This window comes from Sapajus apella, unplaced genomic scaffold (genome assembly GCF_009761245.1).
Source record: "Sapajus apella isolate SASKATOON/1434 unplaced genomic scaffold, GSC_monkey_1.0 scaffold94, whole genome shotgun sequence".
NCBI lineage: Eukaryota > Metazoa > Chordata > Mammalia > Primates > Cebidae > Sapajus > Sapajus apella.
Window position 1 is genome coordinate 6,044,914 of NW_022437034.1, and position 19,906 is coordinate 6,064,819.

Below are 19,906 nucleotides of genomic sequence, written 5' to 3' on the forward strand. Positions count from 1 at the left end.
GTGAGACAGTGTGGCCATAAGGAGAGAAGTAAACTTATGAAATTTTCTTCTTAATAACATTTGTTAAAAGAAAATACAAAAAGTGACTTAAATCCTAATTCATGTATCTGATATAGCCAAATCAGGCAACTCTGTTTTTAATTAAAACAATTTTTTTGGTGGGGGGGGGTATAGACTCTTGCTCTGTTGCCAGGCTGGAGTGCAGTGGGGTGATCTCGGCTCACTGCAACCTCCACCTCCCAGGTTCAAGCGATTCTCCTGACTCAGCTTCCCTAGTAGCTGGGACTACAGGCATGGGCCACCACATCTGGCTAATTTTTTTGTATTTTAATAGAGACAGGGTTTTACCATGTTGGCCAGGATGGTCTTGATTTTCTGACCTCGTGATCCACCCGCCTTAGCCTCCCAAAGTGCTGGAATTACAGGTGTAAGCCACTGCACCCAGCCTTAATTAAATATCTTTTATAAAAGCTTATACTATGAAGAAATTCCTTAAGGGACTATAGAGCCATTTCTTGATGGATTTGGATATCTCTGTTTTTTAAAATATGTATACTACCTTAAGGTATGTTAAGGTTTTATAATGATCAGATACATGGACTAATTCAGGCAGCTTTAGGCAATTTAATAGTATGTTTCAATAATTTTGTGATTCAGGGATAATTTTACTTGTGATAGAGGAGTCAGTACAAATTTTCCACAGTCCCTTCTGATCCTTTACTTTAACCTTGCTTATCATTTCTTGCTAACATTATCATATTTTTTCAGGCAGCATCTGTACAGAAGTATTTTTAGTCTAAAGGAAAATTCATGTCTGAAAGTGTCTAAGATTGAGAGCAGAGTAATTTATTGCTTAGCAGGCAATTATTACTGCTCTTTTTATGATGCTGATCTTTAAATTGTCTAGTTAGCATCATGCTATAATGAGTAAAGCTGATAAATGTTTTCTAGAATTTATATTTGTTGAAATTTGGAGACTAATTGTATTATCATCTGATTCTTAGAAAATGAAAATAAATAAAAATCAGTTCAAACAAATTTGGGAACATGTTTGTATTCTTTAATAGCATTTTTGGCTGGGTGCAGTGGTTCACACCTGTAATCCCAGCACTTTGGGAGGCCAAGGCAGGTGAATCGCAAGGTCAGGAGATTGAGAGCATCCTGGTCAACATGGTGAAACCCCGTCTCTACTAAAAATATAAAAAATTAGCCAGGCGTGGTGGCAACTGCCTGTAGTCCCAGCTACTTGGGAGGCTGAGGCAGGAGAATCACTTGAACCCCAAAGGCAGGGTTGCAGTGAGCCGAGATTGCACCCACTGCACTTCTGCCTGGGGACAGAGTGAAACTATGTCTCAAAAAAATAAAAGCATTTTTCTTAAAAAATGTGATAAAATTACATCATAATATATTACCCTTTGATATTAAAAGTGGTAAATTGTTTAAAATCATGTAAACTCACTAAGTAAATATAATAGAAATTCTTAGCCTGGGATCCACAAATGAGCTTGGGTAGGTATCCCACAAATCCTCGGAAATAGAATGTAAAATCATGTGTGTATTCACGTTTTTCTCTTTTTCTTTTTCTTTTTTTCTTTTTGAGACGTCGTTTCTTTCTCTTATCACCCAGGCTCGAGTGCAGTGGTGGGATTATGGCTCACTGCAACCTCCGCCTCCTGGGTTCAAGTGATTCTCCTGCCTCAGGCCCCCGACTAGCTGGGACTACAGACACTGGCTATCATGCCCGGCTAATTTTTTGTATTTTTAGTAGGGATGGGGTTTCACTGTGTTAGCCAGGATGGTCTCTATCTCCTGACCTTGTAATCTGCCCTCCTCCACCTCCCAAGGTGCTGGGATTACAGGCGTGAGCCACCGCGCTGGGCCCATTGTTCTTGATGTGCTCTAGAAGTCATAGAGTTTGCATTGCATTGTGGGAGGAAATTTATGATATAAATGAAAACAGTTCCAAAATGGAGTGATCTCAATTACAATTTAGTCAACTAATGCCTTTTTTCTTTTTGAGACAGAGTGTCTCTCTGTTCCCCAGGCTGGAGTGCAGTAGCATGATCTTGGCTCACTGCAACCTCAGCCTCCCAGGTTCAAACAATTCTTGTGCCTCAGACTTCAGAGTAGCTGGGATTACAGGTATGTGCCACCCCACCTGGCTAATTTTTTATTTTTAGTAGAGACGGGGTTTCATTAATGTTGTCCAGGCGAGGTCTTGAACTCCTGGCTTCAAGTGATCTGCCTGCCTTAGCCTCCCACAGTGCTGGGATTACAGACGTGAGCTACCACACCACATGCCTGGACTAACTAATGACGTTTGTTTTTTTGAGGTGGAATCTCGCTTTGTTGCCCAGGCTGGAGTGCAGTGGTGCGATCTTGGCTCACTGCAACCTCTGCCTCCTGGTTCAAGTGATTCTCCAACTTCAACCTCCCACATAGCTGGGATTGCAGGCGTGTACCACCATGCCCGGTTAATTTTTGTATTTTTAGTAGAGACAAGGTTTCATCGTGTTGGCCAGGCTAGTCTCAAACTCGTGACCTCAAGTGATCCCCACCTACCTCAGCCTCCCAAAGTGCTGGGATTACAGGTGTGAGCCACTGCACCCAGCCATGACTTTCAAAGAAATTGTTATTCTGGTTACTTTTTTGAGCAGTTACATTAAATGTAAAACCAAATAAAAATAGTAAAAACAATAACTAACATTTTGTAATTGTTAAATGCTGGCGCTATTCCAAGTACTTTACATTTATTATTTTTTTGACTCATCACAATAACCGCAAGGGAGGTAGATTATTACCCTTATTTTACAGATGAAAAAATGAGGCTGAAAGCTTAAGTGATTTGCCCAAGGTCACTTATAGAGCTAGTGAGTGGTGAAGCCAAGATTCCGACGAGACAGTCTGACTCCAGAGCTCTTTACCACGGGGCAGTAACACTGGTCAACAGTGGTGGCTTTTTATTAACAGTAAAAGTATCTCTTCCAGTTCTTCAAATGATTAGAAGCAGCTTTGCCCCAACAAATAGATTCCCATCTAGCATTTTAAATTTGGTAGTTGCAATAAGCTTATTACAGTTTTTAAAGTAGATACTATTTATAATATTAGCAATATGGAAAGGCAGTAGAGAAAGTAGTAAGTCTGTGTCTAATTAGATTTAACATCATCATCATTCTGATGCATGACTGCTAGGAGGAATACAATGCAAGTTAAAATAGAAGGGCTCTTTCCTTCTGAAATGTAATTGCACATCTTCTGATAGTCTAGAATTCAAATTGGGTATTACCACACTGGCTCCTTCGCATAAATTCTTTGTATTTATTTAAGAAAGCTCTCTTCGGTGAGGTGATATGGAAATGAATTAAACCACAGAAGATAAAACTTTATCTTTGACTTGGTGAGGGAGCTCCTAAAGGATAGTATTAGTGTTTCTCATTAAAAGTAGTAAAGCTCAATTAGGTCAGATTATGAGGACTTTGGAAAGTCAAATATTCTTTTTTTTTTTCTTTTTTCTGAGACAGAGTTTTGTTCTTGTTGACCATGCTGGAGTGCAATGGCACGATCTCCGCCTCCCAGGTTCAAGCGATTTTCCTGCTTCAACCTCCCGAGTTGTTGGGATTATAGGCATGAGCCACCACACCTGGCTAATTTTGTATTTTTAGTAGAGATGGGGTTTCTCCTTGTTGGACATGCTGGTCTTGAACTCCCGACCTCGGGTGATCCGCCCACTTCCGCCTCCCAAAGTGCTGGTATTACAGGTGTGAGCCACTGTGTCCAGGCTGGCCGGAAAGTCATATATTCTAAGAGAGACTTCTGTTATCACTGTGCACTTTATAGCACTAAGATTCCATTTGAATGTTTGAGCTTTAGCATTTTTATAAAATCAGTTTAGTTTCATTTTAAAATAAAGTATTTGGTATTTCACTTTAGTGAGAATGTCTTCATAAAATTTATTAAGTGTCAAATCTTGTTGTATTTCCAGTGTAGTACATAATGTGGAAATTCTCATTCCGACATTGGCATCATTGTTGGAAGGTGAGACACTTTCAGTATCAAGTAGGGCTTTGGATGTTTTTCTCTTGGAGAAATAATTGTATTAGAATCTTCCAAAAACCTTCAAGCATAATTACAAAAACGGTGATACTGTCAATATCATTACTGTCAATAAGAAAAAAAATAAAATGATTTTTAAAAGAAGTTCAGATGATCAGAAACGGGGTTGAAAGACAAATATAGGACACTTGTCATGTGTGCTCTTGGCTTGTTCAGTTTTTCATTCTGTTTCTCCTGCCCCTTTTAGAGAGATACTTTATTAGGGTTTTTGGCAATGTTATTAAATATTTCTGTAAATAGAAGATAAATTTATATCCTACAGCAGTTTCTTGTGTTGTATAGATGCCATGAATTAGATAACTTTATTTTTAGGTTTTCCTTTCTTCTGTTTTCTCCGTTCTGTTCTTCCTATCCAGTCCCCTTATCCCTGCCCTAGAGTAGACCCTCCTCATCTGTTCTGAGACTTTTCCAATAGCCTGTATTTTATGAAGGACCATTCGTTAGTTCATATTGTTCTTTGATGTGGCAGGCTTCCAGAAGTCTCTCAGCCCTATGGGAATTGTTCATAGTCTCAGGCGACTCTGGATCTTTCTTGGCAGAAATGTGTATATTTTTTATCTGCTAATTATAGAGCCCGAATGTCCTCTCTGTTGACCTTCTTGGTTTTCCTTTGAATTGGTGTCCTTTGTGTTGCAGATGTCATCTTTCTCAAAGAGTGCTTGATTATATATATTTAACTGAAAATCGAATAAATCTCTATATACAGTAAAATATATTCTTCAGAATCACCTGCATTTTGGAATTGGTATGGATAAAGTCAGTTTTGGAATCACTAAAGTCAGACAGAAACCTATTGTAATGTGAAAGACTAGGTGGATCAAATACTTGCTGTTCCAGGGTCATGGAAGGAAATAAAAAGCAGTTCATGTTCTTCTTATAATTAAGCTTCAGAAGTTCTTCAGAATAGCAGTGTCTGAGGACTGCTTTTGTGAGCAGGTAGTACCAGTTGTTGAGACATTGTTGAGAGAGCACATGGATTGTCTCAAACTAGTTAGTTGGGTCAAGGGAAAGATAAAATGAAGAGTGAATGAGTCTTTCTATTGTACTCTGAGGCATGACAGTGTGTTCCACTTTTGAGCTTTTATCAAGATGGGACTTGTCTAGACTTCTAATGAAATGGGCTTCAGGTAAAGTAGAAACATTATGTCAAAAGGATTTTTGATTGTTCAAATGAATGTTAAACAGTCCTTTAACTCTTTGGATCTTGGATATGTTTGATACTTGTGGTACTTTACTGCAACACATGATCCTGTCCTGAATGATTAGCAGCTTTCAGGAGTTACTCTTGTATTCCCAGCTACATCTGTGATACTTTCAATGCTAAGAAAATCTATATTTTATAGCTTCGAAGTTATGTAACAGTTAAGTACTATTTGCTGATTTATTTCGATTTTGTCATAAATGACAAAGATTTTATTCATCCTTTCTCTTCAAACATTTTTAAACAAACGGTACATTTTAATGTTTCTCAAAAATGAAGGTCTATATTCTTTTTGTATGTTTTATCTTTGTATGTTGTTATTATTTCTGAGACAGGGTCTCACTATGTTGCCCAGGTTAGAGTACAGTGGTTTGATCATGGCTCACTGCAGCCTTGACCTCCTGGGCTGAAGTGATCTTAGCCTCCTGAGTAATTGGGACTACAGGTATACCCTACCGTGTCTGGCTATTTTTTTTTTTTTTTTTTTTTTTTTGAGACAGCCTTAATCTGTCGCCCAGGCTGGAATGCAGTGGTGTAATCATGGCTTATTGCAGCCTCAACCTCCCTGGGCTCAAGTGATCAATTCTCCCACCTTGGGCCCCCAAGTAGCTGGGACTATAGATATACACCACTACACCCAGCTAATTTTTGTATTTTTTGTAGAGATGGGGTTTTGCCACATTGCCCAGGTCTTGAACTCCTGAGCTCAAGCAGTGCACACATCTTGGCCTCCCAAAGTACTGGGGTTGTAGGTGTGACCACTGTGTCCGGCCTGTTATTTTTAATATATAAGAAATGCCTTTTTTTTTTTGTTTTGAGACAGTCTTGCTTCTTGCTTTGTTACCCAGGCTGGGGTGCAGTGGTGCCATCTCGGCTCACTGCAACCTCCGCCACCCAGGTTCAAGCAATTCTCCTGCCTCAGCCTCCTGAGTAGCTGGGGTAACAGGCATGAGCCACCATGCCTGGCTAATTTTTTTTGTATTTTTAGTAGACATGGGGTTTCACCATATTGGACAGGCTGGTCTCAAACTCCTGACCTTGTGATCCGCCTGCCTTGGCCTCCCAAAGCGCTGGGATTACAGGCGTGAGCCACCGCGCCCGGCCCATTGTTTGTTTTATCGTGACAGTAGCAATGCGTTTTAATTATAAAATTCTTGACTTTTTCTTTTGTTTATAAACTTCCTTTTCTTGGCCCTGCACATTAAACTATAGTAGATAAGGTGAAACTGTTCTCTAGTCACACTAGCATTTAAAATGTGAACCTGAATCTTCTTAGGTACTTTCATCTCTCTAATCTATTAATGTTCATGAGTACATAAACATCAATTAGCTCACCAAATTAAAGTTAGCAAATGCGTCAGCCATGTAATTTGCTTGTGACATTTTGAGTTAGCAAGGCCATGAGGGAAGTATGTTTTTGTGAGTGGGTGTGCTTATCGCTCTACGTCTTCAGGTGGTGATGGGAAGTTGTATATGTAAAAGAAGGAGTTGTGGCAGTGCATGTTGTGAAATGTTAAATGTACATATCCCTCTGTTTGGGGCAGAACCACTTTACCAGAGAAGTCTCCAAGAGTTGCAAACTACATATTTCTTTTTCCTTATACAAGTGAATCTTTTAATTAGCGTAATATTATGTAGAGTGTACATTTTTTTTTTCTGGTTTTGTTTTATGAAAGGTGATATTTTGAGAAATCTGCCAAATGAGCAATATAGACAAAGTTTCAGAATGAATGATACTAGATTTAAACTATAATGCTGATCTCTGCAAAGATACAAAATAAATACTAATCAGTGATCTAAGCAAAATCCAGGAAGGATTTGTGTTAATTTGACAAGTGAGTTTAGAATTCTTTAGCCACCATTTTTTAGAAACCAGCTTTGTTCATACATCCTTTCTCTAATTTGCCTCACTTTTGATCTTTGATAAACCAGCTGCAATTTTGTTTCATTAACAAACTTAACTGGTTAACAGATGTTTGTTTTGGCTTGATTTTGTCCTTTCTATTAGAAACAGCATAGGCATACAAAAACCATGCTGGGCCTTTTCCTGTCTGTAGCTAGAGAGGCGTTATAGAAGAGCAACTTAATTTTACTTACAAGTTCAATTTTTCTTCCTCAGTATTAATATTATAGGTATACAAACATTTTAGCTTTCGTTTCCACCATCAGGGAGGTCTTTTGTTGTTAATCTTCCATCTGTTAGTCCAGTATATACTTCTCACCCCCCTTTTTAGCATCATAAAATCTCAGCACGCAGGGAAAAAGGTACTATTGCAGGAGAGGTAATTGAGATATCAGTGACTCTTCCACAGTTCAAGGGAAGGAGTGGAACTAGCCTGGTGAATTTAGATAATTTCTTTCTTCTTCTTTGATGTCAGTGAGCTGCCATATGGAGAGCAGTGAGGCCTGCAGGAAGGAGGTGAGCCTTGGTCTGGGCTGCCTGGGGTGTTCAGAGTGATATGGGCTGAGAGCCAGAGGCAGAGCTTGATTGTTTCTGTAGTAGTTCCTGATGTGACCAGCCGTACTTTTTGTCCAGAGTTTCTCCGTAGTGCTTGCCACCCTCTCCAATCATAAATGGGTATGGTGAGGTTTAAGAAACAGATCGTAATATTATATTGGGAAAGAGGAACAATAGTAAGAAAAGAATGTACTAAAATCTAGCAATAAGGCCTTTAAAAGATGACTCCCTTTTGATATTTGACCAACTTGTTTCTAAAATTAGTATTGTAGACACTTCTTTTTTCCTTTTTCTGAGACAGAGCCTTACCCTGTTGCCCAGGCTGAAGTGCAGTGGTGTGATTTCGGCTCACTGCAACCTCTGCCTCCTGGGTTCAAGCAGTTCTCCTGCCTCAGCCTCCCAGGTAGCCGGGATTACAGCTGCATGCCACCACACCTGGCTGATTTTTTGTATCTTTAGTAGAGACAGGATTTCACCATGTTGGCCAGGTTGGTCTCGAACTCCTGAGCTCCCAAAGTGCTGGGATTACAGGTATGAGCCACTGCGCCCGGCCTGTAGACACTTTTGTCTTATAACAAAACCCAGCTTTAGCTATTGAGCCTTGAGTTATGAGCAAAGCAGCAGAAAACAGGATCTGCTGGTAGAAGAGTATTGGCTCTTTGAAGAACATCAGCTGTTTTAGGTGGACTCCTGGCAGTGTTTGAGCAGACCTGGGAAAGGTAGGCATAGAGGACACTAGGAAGGTATTTCTCTCTTATCCTTTATAATTTATAAAATTATAGTATTTCAGAAATATTGAAAGAATAGTAAACACTCCATTTCTTACATATAGATTCACCAATTTTACCATTTTGCCACATTATTTTTCTTCCTGTGTGTATATGTTTTTATACATGGGTGTACATATATGTGTGTGTATTTATATATATATATATGCAGTATATTTACATATTCATAATTTTTGGCTGAACTGTTGGAAAATAAATGGCAAATATTTCACCCACAAATAATAATATATCAAAAATGTTCTCCTATATACCACAATACTTTTTCGTGTGTGTGTGTGATGGAATCTTGCTGTTGCCAAGGTTGGAGTTTAGTGGTGTGAATTTAGCTCACTGCAACCTCAAGCGATTCTCACGCCTCAGCCTCCCGATTAGCTGGGACTATAGGCACACACCACCATGCAGGCTAATTTTTGTATTTTTAGTGGAGATGGGGTTTCACCATGTTGGCCAAGCTGGTCTTGAACTCTGGACCTCATGATCCACCCACGCCGGCTTCCCAAAGTGCTGGGATTACAGGCGTGAGCCACCACGCCTGGCCTACTATGACACTACTATGCAAAAAATTCAGCAGTGGAATGAGTGTTAACTGATAGTCCAATATTTCCCCAAATGTCCCCAAAAGCTCTTAACTTCTGACTTTTTTTGAGACAGAGTCTCACTCTGTTCCCCAGGCTGGAGGGCAGTGGTGTGATCTCTGCTCACTGCAATCTCCACCTCCGAGGTTCAAGTGATTCTTCTGCCTCAGCCTCCTGAGTAGCTGGGACTACAGGTGTGTGCCACCATGCCCAGCCAACTATTTTGTATTTTTTAGTAGAGATGGGGTTTCTCCATGTTGGCCAGGCTGGTCTTAACTCATGACCTCAGGTGATCCACGTGCCTCGGCCTCCCAAAGTGCTGGGATTAAAGGCATGAGCCACTGTGCCTGACCAACCTTTGACTTTTGATCCAGGATCCAACCAAGGATCATGTATTGGATTTGGCTGTCATGTCTTCTTTAATAGAGAACAGTTTTCCCTCCTTTTTGCTTCTGAAAACGTTGACATTTTTGAAGAGTCTAGGGTAGCTGTTTTGTAGGATGTCCCACAATTAGTATTTGTCTGACTGTGTCTACATGATTAGATTCAGAGTAAACGTTTTTGACAAGAATAGTGTGTGGGGGGCTGAAAGTGGTGGCTCACACCTATAATTCCAGCACTTCGGGAGGCTAAGATGGGTGGATTCTTGAGCTCGGGAGTTTGAGACCAGCCAGGGCAGCATGGTGAAACCCCGTCTCTACAAAAAATACAAAAAAATCAGGGAGTGTGGTGGCGCGTGCTTGTAGTCCCAGCTACTTGGGAGGCTGAGGTGGAAGGATCGTTTGAATCTGGGAGGTGGAGGTTGCAGTGAGCCAAGGTCGTACCACTGCTTTCCAGCCTAAGTGACAGAGTGAGACTCCATCTCGAAAAGGAAAAAAAAAAAAAAAAAAGAAAACATACTGTGTGGGGGATGTTGTGTATTTCTTCTTGTGAGATACCAGGAGATAAATAATTTCAGGTTGTCTCATTACTGGTGGTGCTTATTTTATCAGTTGGTTAAGGTTGCCTGCTAGATCTTTATTTATAAAGGCACATTTTCCCTTTTGTAATTAACAAGTAATCTGTGCAGGGATACTTTGAAACCATGTGAGTAACCTTTCACCCAGTGTATATTAGTTTTCTATTGCTGCGGTAACAAATTACAGCAACTTAGTGGTTTAACACAATACAAATTTATTGTCTTACAGTTCAGTAGGTCAGAAGTCCAACATGGGTCTCTTAGGTTAAAATCAAGGTGAAGGCAAAATAATGTTATTTTCTGGAGGCTCTAGGAGAAAATCTGTTTCCTTGTTTTTTGAGCTTCTAGAGGCTGCCTATATTCCTTTACTCATGGTCCCTTCCTCCATCTTTAAAGCCAGCAGTGTTGCATCTCTGACCATTCTTCTGCAGTCACCTCTCCCTCTTACCACAGCCTGGACAGCTTCTTGGCTTTTAAAGGGTACATATTATTAGATTGAGCCCACTTGGATAATCCAGATAATGTCCTTATCTCACAGTCCTTAACTTTATCATATCTGCAGGTTTATTTTGCCATCTGAGGTTCTGGACATTAGAGAGTAAACATTTTGGCCAGACGTGGTGGTTCACGCCTGTAATCCCAGCACTTTGGGAGGCCAAGGTGGGCGGATCACTTGAGTTGGGGAATTTGAGACAAGCCTGACCAACATGGAGAAACCCCATTTCTACTAAAAATACAAAAAATTAGCTGGGTGTGGTGGTACATGCCTGTAATCCTGGCTACTGGGGACGCTGAGCAGGAGAATCACTTGAACTTGGGAGGCGGAGGTTGCGGTGAGCTGAGATTTCGCCATTGCATTCCAGCCTGGGCAGTAAGAGTCAAACTCCATCTCAAAAAAAAAAAAAAAGGAAGTAGACATTTTTTGGGGCCCTTTATTTTGCCTGCCACACAACGTTTAATATTGTCACTTAAATCAAATTTTGCATTGGGGTTTGCAAATCCTTGAAGGTTTTTGGGCTATGGTGGACCATGGTCAAGTCTGCTTAGAAAGGAATGCGGGCCAGGTGCAGGTGGCTCACATCTATAATCCCAGTGCTTTGGGAGGACAACGCAGGTGGATCACTTGAGGCCAGGAGTTTGAGATCAGCCCAAAACAACATAGTGAGATCCCATCTTTATAAAAAATTAGCCAAGTGTGGTGGCACACAACCGTAGTCCTAACTACTTGTTAGGAGGCTGAAGTGAGAGGATTGCTTGAGTCCAGGAGTTTGAAGCTGCAGTGAGCTATGATTGTGGCACTGCACTCCAGCCTGGGTGACTGAGCAGTCTTCTTAATTAGAAAAAAAAAAAAAAAAAGGGAAAAAAAACCCAGAAAGGAATGAATCACAATTTATGAGAGTAATGCTAGCTGAAGGCTGGGGGTCAAGAGGCCTGAGTTTCGAGTCTCATGGTACATCCTGAGTCATTTCCAGGAAGGCAGGAATGGGGGCTACCTGTTCCCTCCACTTCATGTTCCTTTCCTCACAAATTGAAGAACTGAAGAATGGATTTGGCACTAATAGATAGCTTCAGAGTTTTTAACAATGCAAGTTTAGATGTGTTAATTTTTTTTTGTTTGTTTTTGTTTTTGAGACAGGGTCTTGCTCTGTTGCCCAGGCTGGAGTGCTGCAGTGGCACAATATCAGCTCACCACAATCCCTGCCTTCTGGGTTCAAGCGATTCTCTTGCCTCAGCCTCCTGAGTAGCTGGGACTACAGGTGTGAGCCACCATTCCTGGCTAATTTTTGCTTTTTAGCAGGGATGGGGTTTTGCCATGTTGGCCAGGATGGTCTGAAACTCCTGACCTTATGATCTGCCTGCCTTGGCCTCCCAAAGTGCTGGGATTACAGGCATGAGCCACTGTGCCCTGCCTCTTTGATGATATTTTAAAGACTAAGTAACATCTGAAGAATTTTATTTATTTAGACAAAGCCTTGCTCTTTTTTTTTTTTTTTTTTGAGACGGAGTTTCGCTCCCGTTACCCAGGCTGGAGTGCAATGGCGCGATCTCGGCTCACCGCAACCTCCGCCTCCTGGGTTCAGGCAATTCTCCTGCCTCAGCCTCCTGAGTCGCTGGGATTACAGGCACGTGCCACCATGCTCAGCTAATTTTTTTGTATTTTTAGTCGAGACGGGGTTTCACCATGTTGACCAGGATGGTCTCGATCTCTTGACCTCGTGATCCAACCGCCTCGGCCTCCCAAAGTGCTGGGATTACAGGCTTGAGCCACCGCGCCCGGCCGACAAAGCCTTGCTCTGTTGCCCAGGCTGGAGTGCAGTGTTGCGATCTTGGCTCACTGCAGCCTCCACCTTCCAGGTTCAAGCAATTCTCATGCCTCAGCCTCTTGAGAACTGGAATTACAGGTGCCCGCCACCACACCCAGCTAATTTTTTATTTTTTTAGTAGAGATGGGGTTTTGCCGTGTTGACCAGGCTGGCCTTGAACTCCTGGCCTCAGCGATCCACGCATCTTGGCCCCTCAAAGTGCTGGGATAACAGATGTGAGCCTCTGTGCCCGGCAGAGTCTTTTGCAGTAGCTACAGTTAGTTGGAATGTTTTGGAAATTCTGACTATTCCAATTGTTAAAGAATAACTGTATAGTTAGCTTAATAAATGTGTTTTCTGGAACTGATAAAAAAGATGATTTTTTCATCTAATGAGCTCTGACCCTCTAAACCTTCTAACTTATCTCATTTTCCACCAGCTACAGAAATATAACAAGATGCCAACAATTACATCCTCACTGAACATGTATACCAACTTATAAAATCACCCATTTGTTGGAAAATTGTGTAATATCTTGATTTTAATTTAGTATGACATGTTGGTTAGCAGTAAATCTTGTAAGTGTATGAACACAAGCCTGCAGGCAGTTTGGAGAACACTGATCAGGTATAAATTGTATGTATTTTTCTGGCTGCTAAAATTTTTATAGCAGAATTAAATAAAGAGCCAGCATTGAGAACACCGCTTTTTAGGTTGTTTTTTATTTTGACGTGTGTCTTGTGGAAAGTGCCTTTTCTCTCCTGAAATTCATGATTTGTGTCTCTGACTATTTAGGTTCCCCATTTATTATGTGACACAGCAAAAGCAAACAAACAGTTAAAATGTGTATTTGTGCCTTGTGAAGTGTGCATTATAAGCAGTTAATATTAGATTTGAAGACTGTACAGAAAACATGCAAGAAGATATTAATATTAAACAGTGCTTATTGTATACCAGGTAATGCTCTAAGTGTTTAATATATATGGAATAATTTTGCATGAACTTCCAGAGATAAGTACTGTTATTAACTGAATTTTACAGATGAAGAAACAGGTGACTTGCCCAAGAGTGCACAGGAAGTGTTGGAGCTGATGTTTCAATCCTGGTGCACAGGCAGAGGGTAGTATAGTCAGTTTATCACCTCCTGCTTCTCATTTCTTCAGATGAAATCAACACATACCTAGTGAGTCCTTGTAATATATAAAATACTGTATTAGACATATAATATGAAAGTTACCACATATTTAAATTGTAATTAAAATATCAGTTGAGGCCAGGCATGATGGGCTCGCGCTTGTAATCCCAGCACTTTGGGAGGCTGAGGCAGGAGGATCACTTGACGCCAGGATTTCGAGACCAGCCTGAGTAACATTGCAAAGCCCCATCTCTACTGAAAATACAAAAATTACCCGGGTGTGGCGGTGTACACCTGTAATCCCAACTACTCATGAGGCTGAGGCAGGAGAATTGCTTGAACCCCAGAGGTCGAAGGTGCAGTGAGCCGAGATCGCGCCAATGCACTCTAGCCTGGGTGACAGAGCAAGACTGCCTCAAAGTAAAAAAAAAAAAGAAAAAGAAAAAGATCCATTGAAACATGCTAAGACATACAGCTGTTACTCCATTTGAAATAACCAGTACAGTGATCTTCACTTTTAGAGCAATCGACGTTTTCTTTTAAGAATGAATAACAACAACCAGCATTTATAAAATGCTTTACTATGAGGCAGGCACTACTTCAAGTGCTTTATATATAACTTGTCTGTAAGGTAGGACTCTTCATTCTCCGTTTACAAAGGAAGAAGCCGAGGCATGTGAGGTGACAGACTTGCCCGAGGTTACCTAGCTGTGATGTGGTAGAGCCAGGATTCAAACCCAGGCATCCAAGCTCCTTGATCTGTACACGTAACCATTATACTACGTTGCCCCTCATTTTCCTGATGAAGAAAACATCTTTTAATGAGACAGTATTGAAAATAGTTTCATATTAGATTATTATAAACATGAGCCTTTAAGTGCCTTTTTAGTGTTTATAGTAGGAGTCACTGAAAAGATTGTTAAAATTTATAGTATGATATCATTAAAGTAGCTTTTCCCAAGTGATGTTCTGAGGAAAAAGGAAGATATTAATGGTGCCAATAATATTCTGAGATTAAAGCGCCTGAGTAGTTCTGAAATTTACCTTGCTTAACCCAAGATGATTCAGTGATGGGCCTCTCTCCTCTCCCTTTCTCTTCATAGCAGCCATTCACTTGTCTAGAAATTTTTGCATTTGGTTAAACAGTTTGGATAGTGCTGATGTAAGCTTATACTGCTGATTCCTTTCCTCATGTCTTCTAAATACACATCCCAAGGGAAACCTCATTGATTAATTAAACTTGGAGTTTGTGCTTCAGAATAGAAAACCAAAAATCATCAGATTCACCTCTTGTCTCTATTATGTATTGATTTAGTAATATTTGTATATGTTTTTTTGTTTTTTTTTTTTTTTTTTTAGATTTTGAGACGGAGTTTCGCTCTTGTTACCCAGGCTGGAGTGCAATGGCACAATCTCGGCTCACCGCAACCTCCGCTTCCTGGGTTCAAGCAATTCTCCTGCCTCAGCCTCCTGAGTAGCTGGGATTACAGGCACACACCACCATGCCCAGCTAATTTTTTGTAGTTTTAGTAGAGATGGGGTTTCACCATGTTGACAGGATGGTCTCGATCTCTTGACCTTGTGATCCACCCGCCTCGGCCTCCCAAAGTGCTGGGATTACAAGCGTGAGCCACCGCGCCCGGCCTATTTGTATAATTTTTTAAATGTAGTATAAAACCTTAGAGTTGCAGGAGATCTTTGAGATCACCAGGTTCAAGGTTTTAAAGCTAACATTCAAGGAGCCCTTTTTCTGGGGTTTGTAGACCCCTGAAATTACATGCAAAAAGAGTACTTTTCTGGAGCTTCTTGCCCCTCTTCTCCTTCAGCAGGTCATTTGACCTAGGCCAGTGGTTCCCAAACTTTGCTGCACATTGGAATTACTGGAGGAGCTTTTATTTTTATTATTTATTTTGGAGATGGAGTCTTGCTCTTTCGCCCAGGCTAGAGTACAGGGGCCGATTTCGGCTCATTGCAGCCTCCGCCTCCTGGGTTCAAGCGATTCTGCTGCCTCAGCCTCTGGCGTAGCTGGGATTCCAGCTGCCTGCCACCGTGCCCAGCCAATTTTTGTATTTTTTAGTAGAGACTGCATTTTACCATGTTGGCCAGGATGGTCTCAAACTCCTGACCTCATGATCCACCTGCCTCAGCCTCAAAGTGCTGGGATTACAGGCGTGAGCCACCGCGCCCAGCCTGGAGGAACTTTTAAAAATTAGGTGCCCAGATCACACCTCCATGCTGCTTAAATAAAAATGTTGGAGTGGGAGCCAGGCATTAGAACTTTCTGAAGTTTCCCTGTGATGCCAGCAGACAGCAGAAGGTTGGGAATCACTGTCGGAGGCTTTCTTTTTAATAGGTGAACAAGTAGGATCTACTTAGGGGGTTGGGGAAGCAATCTGGAGATGTTAATTGGTCAGGGCTCTGCTTCCTGCCAAAAGAGATTTTGGAGTCTTGTGGGGAAGTGACTCTGGAGCCAGAATGCTTAGGTTCAAATCCCAGGTTTTCCTCAGCTGTCTAATAAGGATGATAATAGCACCAACCACACAGGGATAGTTGCTGCCTGACTTATGGAAGTGGTGAGCTTGTCCTCACTCTTGACAGAAGGGTCAGCTGAACAGAATCCACGGCTGTGGAGGGATGGCAGCCCCCAGCACTCCATTCTGCCGTCCTGTTTGAGAAGGAAAAGTTGTAAACCGATGTCCTCCTTACTTTCTACTGAAGACCTCCCCTCGCTCTGGTCACATAGGCCAAGAATGGCTGGAATTAATTTCTGTTTGTGGCTCCCCCCAACCCCACCTCTTGTTATTTAAGTAATCAGAAAAGGGGTCTATTATTTTCAGAGTAACACATGCTCTTTGTACAGACTTTGGAAAACAGAAAGATTTGGAGATGATACATTATCAATGCAGATTTGACTATAAAGATAACTATTGCTGAAAGTATTTTCTTCCAGTCTTTTTTCCTACATGTATATATTTATGCTACATTTCAATAAAAAGAAGACTCTGTGAGCTATATAATTTTGCATCTTGCTTTCTAAATTTTAAATCTGTTGTGAGCCTTGTCTCATATTCTTGATTATTCTTTGAAGTGTGACTAAACAGCTGCGTAGCATTTATGTCTTTATCATTCAACATTTAACATGTTCCTAATTCTTTTGCTATTACAAATAATACTGCTACTAAAAATTTGTGGATAATTATTTCCCATAGAATAGACTATTAAAGAAGGTAATACTGGGACATGACTGAATTCTTTTCTAAAGCTTTTGAAGGAAGAATGGATCCTTAGAAGTTTACTTTGCATTTCTTTGATTACTAATGACTTGGAAATTTTTAAATGATTAATGGCCATTGCTCAATAACAGTGTTGTGGTTATTTCCCCATCCTTATTCCTATGCCCTGCAGATAAGCATCTTCAACTCTTTCAACCACAGTTAGTCTGGCATCTTAGGGAAGTAAGAGGTCTGTAATATCCTTATGCTGTTATTTCTTATTTTAAAATTTTAGACATTATCTATTGACTTCTTGCAAGGGTAGATAAGGATAAATATCCCTCATACACATACACTTTTCTCTTTCCCATTACCCCCCTCATCTCAATATATACCATTTTTACTTAGGTAAGTGTATGTATTCTGTGTTTATATTTTTATGAATTATAATAATATACTATAAAATATATGATTCACAGTTGAGCTATTAAAGTTTTTTTTTGAGACTGGATCTCTGTCACCCAGGCTGGAGTGCAGTGGCGAGATCTCAGCCTTCTGCAACTTCCATCACCTGGGTTCAAGCGATTCTCTTGCCTCAGCCTCCGAAGTAGCAGGGACTACAGGCCTGCGCCACCATGCCCAACTAACTTTTGTATTTTTTGTAGAGACAGGGTTTCACTATGTTGATGATGCTGTTGTTGAATTCCTGGCTTCAAGTGATCTGCCTGCCTTGGCCTCCCAAATTGCTGGGATTACAGGTGTGAGCTATTGTACCTGGCCAACTTTTATGACTTTCTTTTTTTTTCTTGTGGTGTTCTTTATGTTTAGAAATTTTTTTCTCATCCCCAGCTCAGAGAGATTTCCTAATTTATAAAATTACTTGCAGTCTTTATTTTGGTGAATGGTGTAAGGATTTCTCTTCTCTCTCTCTTTTTTTTTAATAGCTAACAGATCTTTGCAGGATCATATATTGACATTTTTTCCCCCCGGAGATGAAGTCTTGCTCTGTTGCCCAGGCTGTAGTACAATGGCGTGATCTTGGCTCACTGCAACCTCCGCCTCCCGAGTTCAAGCAATTCTGCCTGAGCCTACCGAGTAGCTGGGACTACGGTCGCACGCTACCATACCCGGCTGGTTTTTGTATTCTTAGTAGAAATGGGGTTTCATCATGTTGGCCAGGCTGGTCTCGAACTCCTGACCTCAGATGATCCACCTGCCTCAGACTCCCAAAGTGCTGGGATTATAGGCGTGAGCTGCCACACCCTGGCACATTTTTACTTTCCTTACTAATTGATGATGCCTTTAAAATAAATCACCTAATAACTATATCTGTCAGAAACCTAGGTTGGGGCATGGTGGCTAATGCCTATAATCTCAACACTGGGAAGCTGAGGCAGGAGGATCACTTGAGCTCAGGAGTTCAAGACCAGTCTAAGCAACATAGGGAGATCACGTCTCTACAAAAAATAAAAAAAAATTGTGACTGGGCACGGTGGCTCATGCCTGTATTCCCAACACTTTGGGAGGCTGAGGCAGACGGATCACCTGAGGTCAGGAGTTTGAGACCAGCTTGGCTAACATAGTGAAACTCTGTCTCTACTAAAAACACAAAAATAAGCTGGGCATTGTGGTGAGTGCCTGTAGTCCCAGCTACTTGGGAGGCTGAGACAGGAGGATTGCTTGAGCTCTGGAGGGCAAGGCTGCAGTGAGCTGTGATCGTCCCATTCCACTCCAGCTTGGGCAACAGAGCAAGACCCTCTCCCCAAAAAAAAAAAAAAAAAAAAGATGTGGGGGCGGGTGCTGGGAGTTGTGGTTTATGCCTGTAATCCCAGCACTTTGGGAGGCTGAGGTGGACGGATCACCTGAGGTCAGGAGGTCCTGACCAGCCTGGCCAACATGGTGAAACCCTGTCTCTATTAAAATATTAAAAAAAAAAAAAAAAAGTTGGCCGAGTGTGGTGGTACATGCCTGTAATCCCAGCTACTTACGAAGCTGAGGCATGAGAATTGCTTGAACCCCAAAGGCAGAGGTTGTGGTGAGCCGAGATCACACCACTACACTCCAGCCTGGGCTACAGAGCAAGACTCAGTCACAAAAAAAAAACCAAAAATTTAGGTCTCTACTAGTACTCAGCTTCATTCTTCTCTTTGAAAATTTTAATTCAACTAATTTTCCAACTTTTATTTCCACTTAGCGTTTTTTAACCTATGGAGCTATCCAGCTTTGCTTCAGAATGTAGGGGAGAAGGCAGAGGCACGTGTCTTCCATTGTATGGTATTCCCATTTCCAAGGCTTTCTGGAGTATATGTATCACTTAAGTCATTTTCCCCTTGAATTCTGGTGGTCTATAGGGTCACAGCCAGCCTATGTGTCAGCCTGTGTTCCACCATCTGCTTAAGATCATCTTGTGAACCTGAAGATTTGAGGATTCAGAAAAGGATTTATTTTAACTGATTAGATATTGGCTGTAATGAGAAAAAGTGCATTTGTTACAGATCCTTGCTGTATTGAATCTGACATACATAGTTGGAAGAGAGTGGGCTTCTTTTTTCTTTCTTTCTTTCTTTTTTTTGAAATAGAGTCTCACTCTGTCACCTAGGCTGGAGTGCAATGGCTGATTTTGGCTCACTGCAGCCTCTGCCTCCCGTGTTCAAGCTATTTCCCTGCCTCAGCCTCCCTAGTATCGGGATTGCAGCAGCCATGACCATGACTGGCTAGTTTTTGTACTTTTAGTAGAGATGGGGTTTTACCATGTTGGCCAGACTGGTGTTGAACTCCTGACCTCAAGTCTATCTAAAAGTCTGTACAAAAAAGCCTGTATATGTTCTGTAAATATGCAACCATCCATTTCCCCCACCCCCTCAGGTATTTTATTTATTTATTTAGGGACAGGGTCTTGCTCTGTTGCCCAGGCTGGTGTGCGGTGGTGCGATTTCCGCTCACTGCAACCTCTGCCTCCTGGATTCAAGTGTTGGGAGGCTCCCAACTCAGCCTCCTGAGTAGCTGGGATTATAGGCGTGGGTCCCCTACCCCCACCCTGCGCCCGGCTACCCCACGTATTTTAAATCTAAGGTTAGTTGAATCCACATATACAGAGATCCAATTGTATATAAAGAGTAAAAGTTGTACCTCATTGGCCCTGCATGTTCCTCTCCGAAAACAG

General features: G+C 41.3%; 1 protein-coding gene across 11 annotated transcripts in view; it reads left to right on the top strand.

Moving 5' to 3' along the window:
* KAT6B (lysine acetyltransferase 6B) overlaps positions 1 to 19,906 on the top strand; it is a 205,554-nt gene that overhangs the window by 22,233 nt on the left and 163,415 nt on the right. The gene's annotated exons all lie outside the window — the stretch shown is intronic.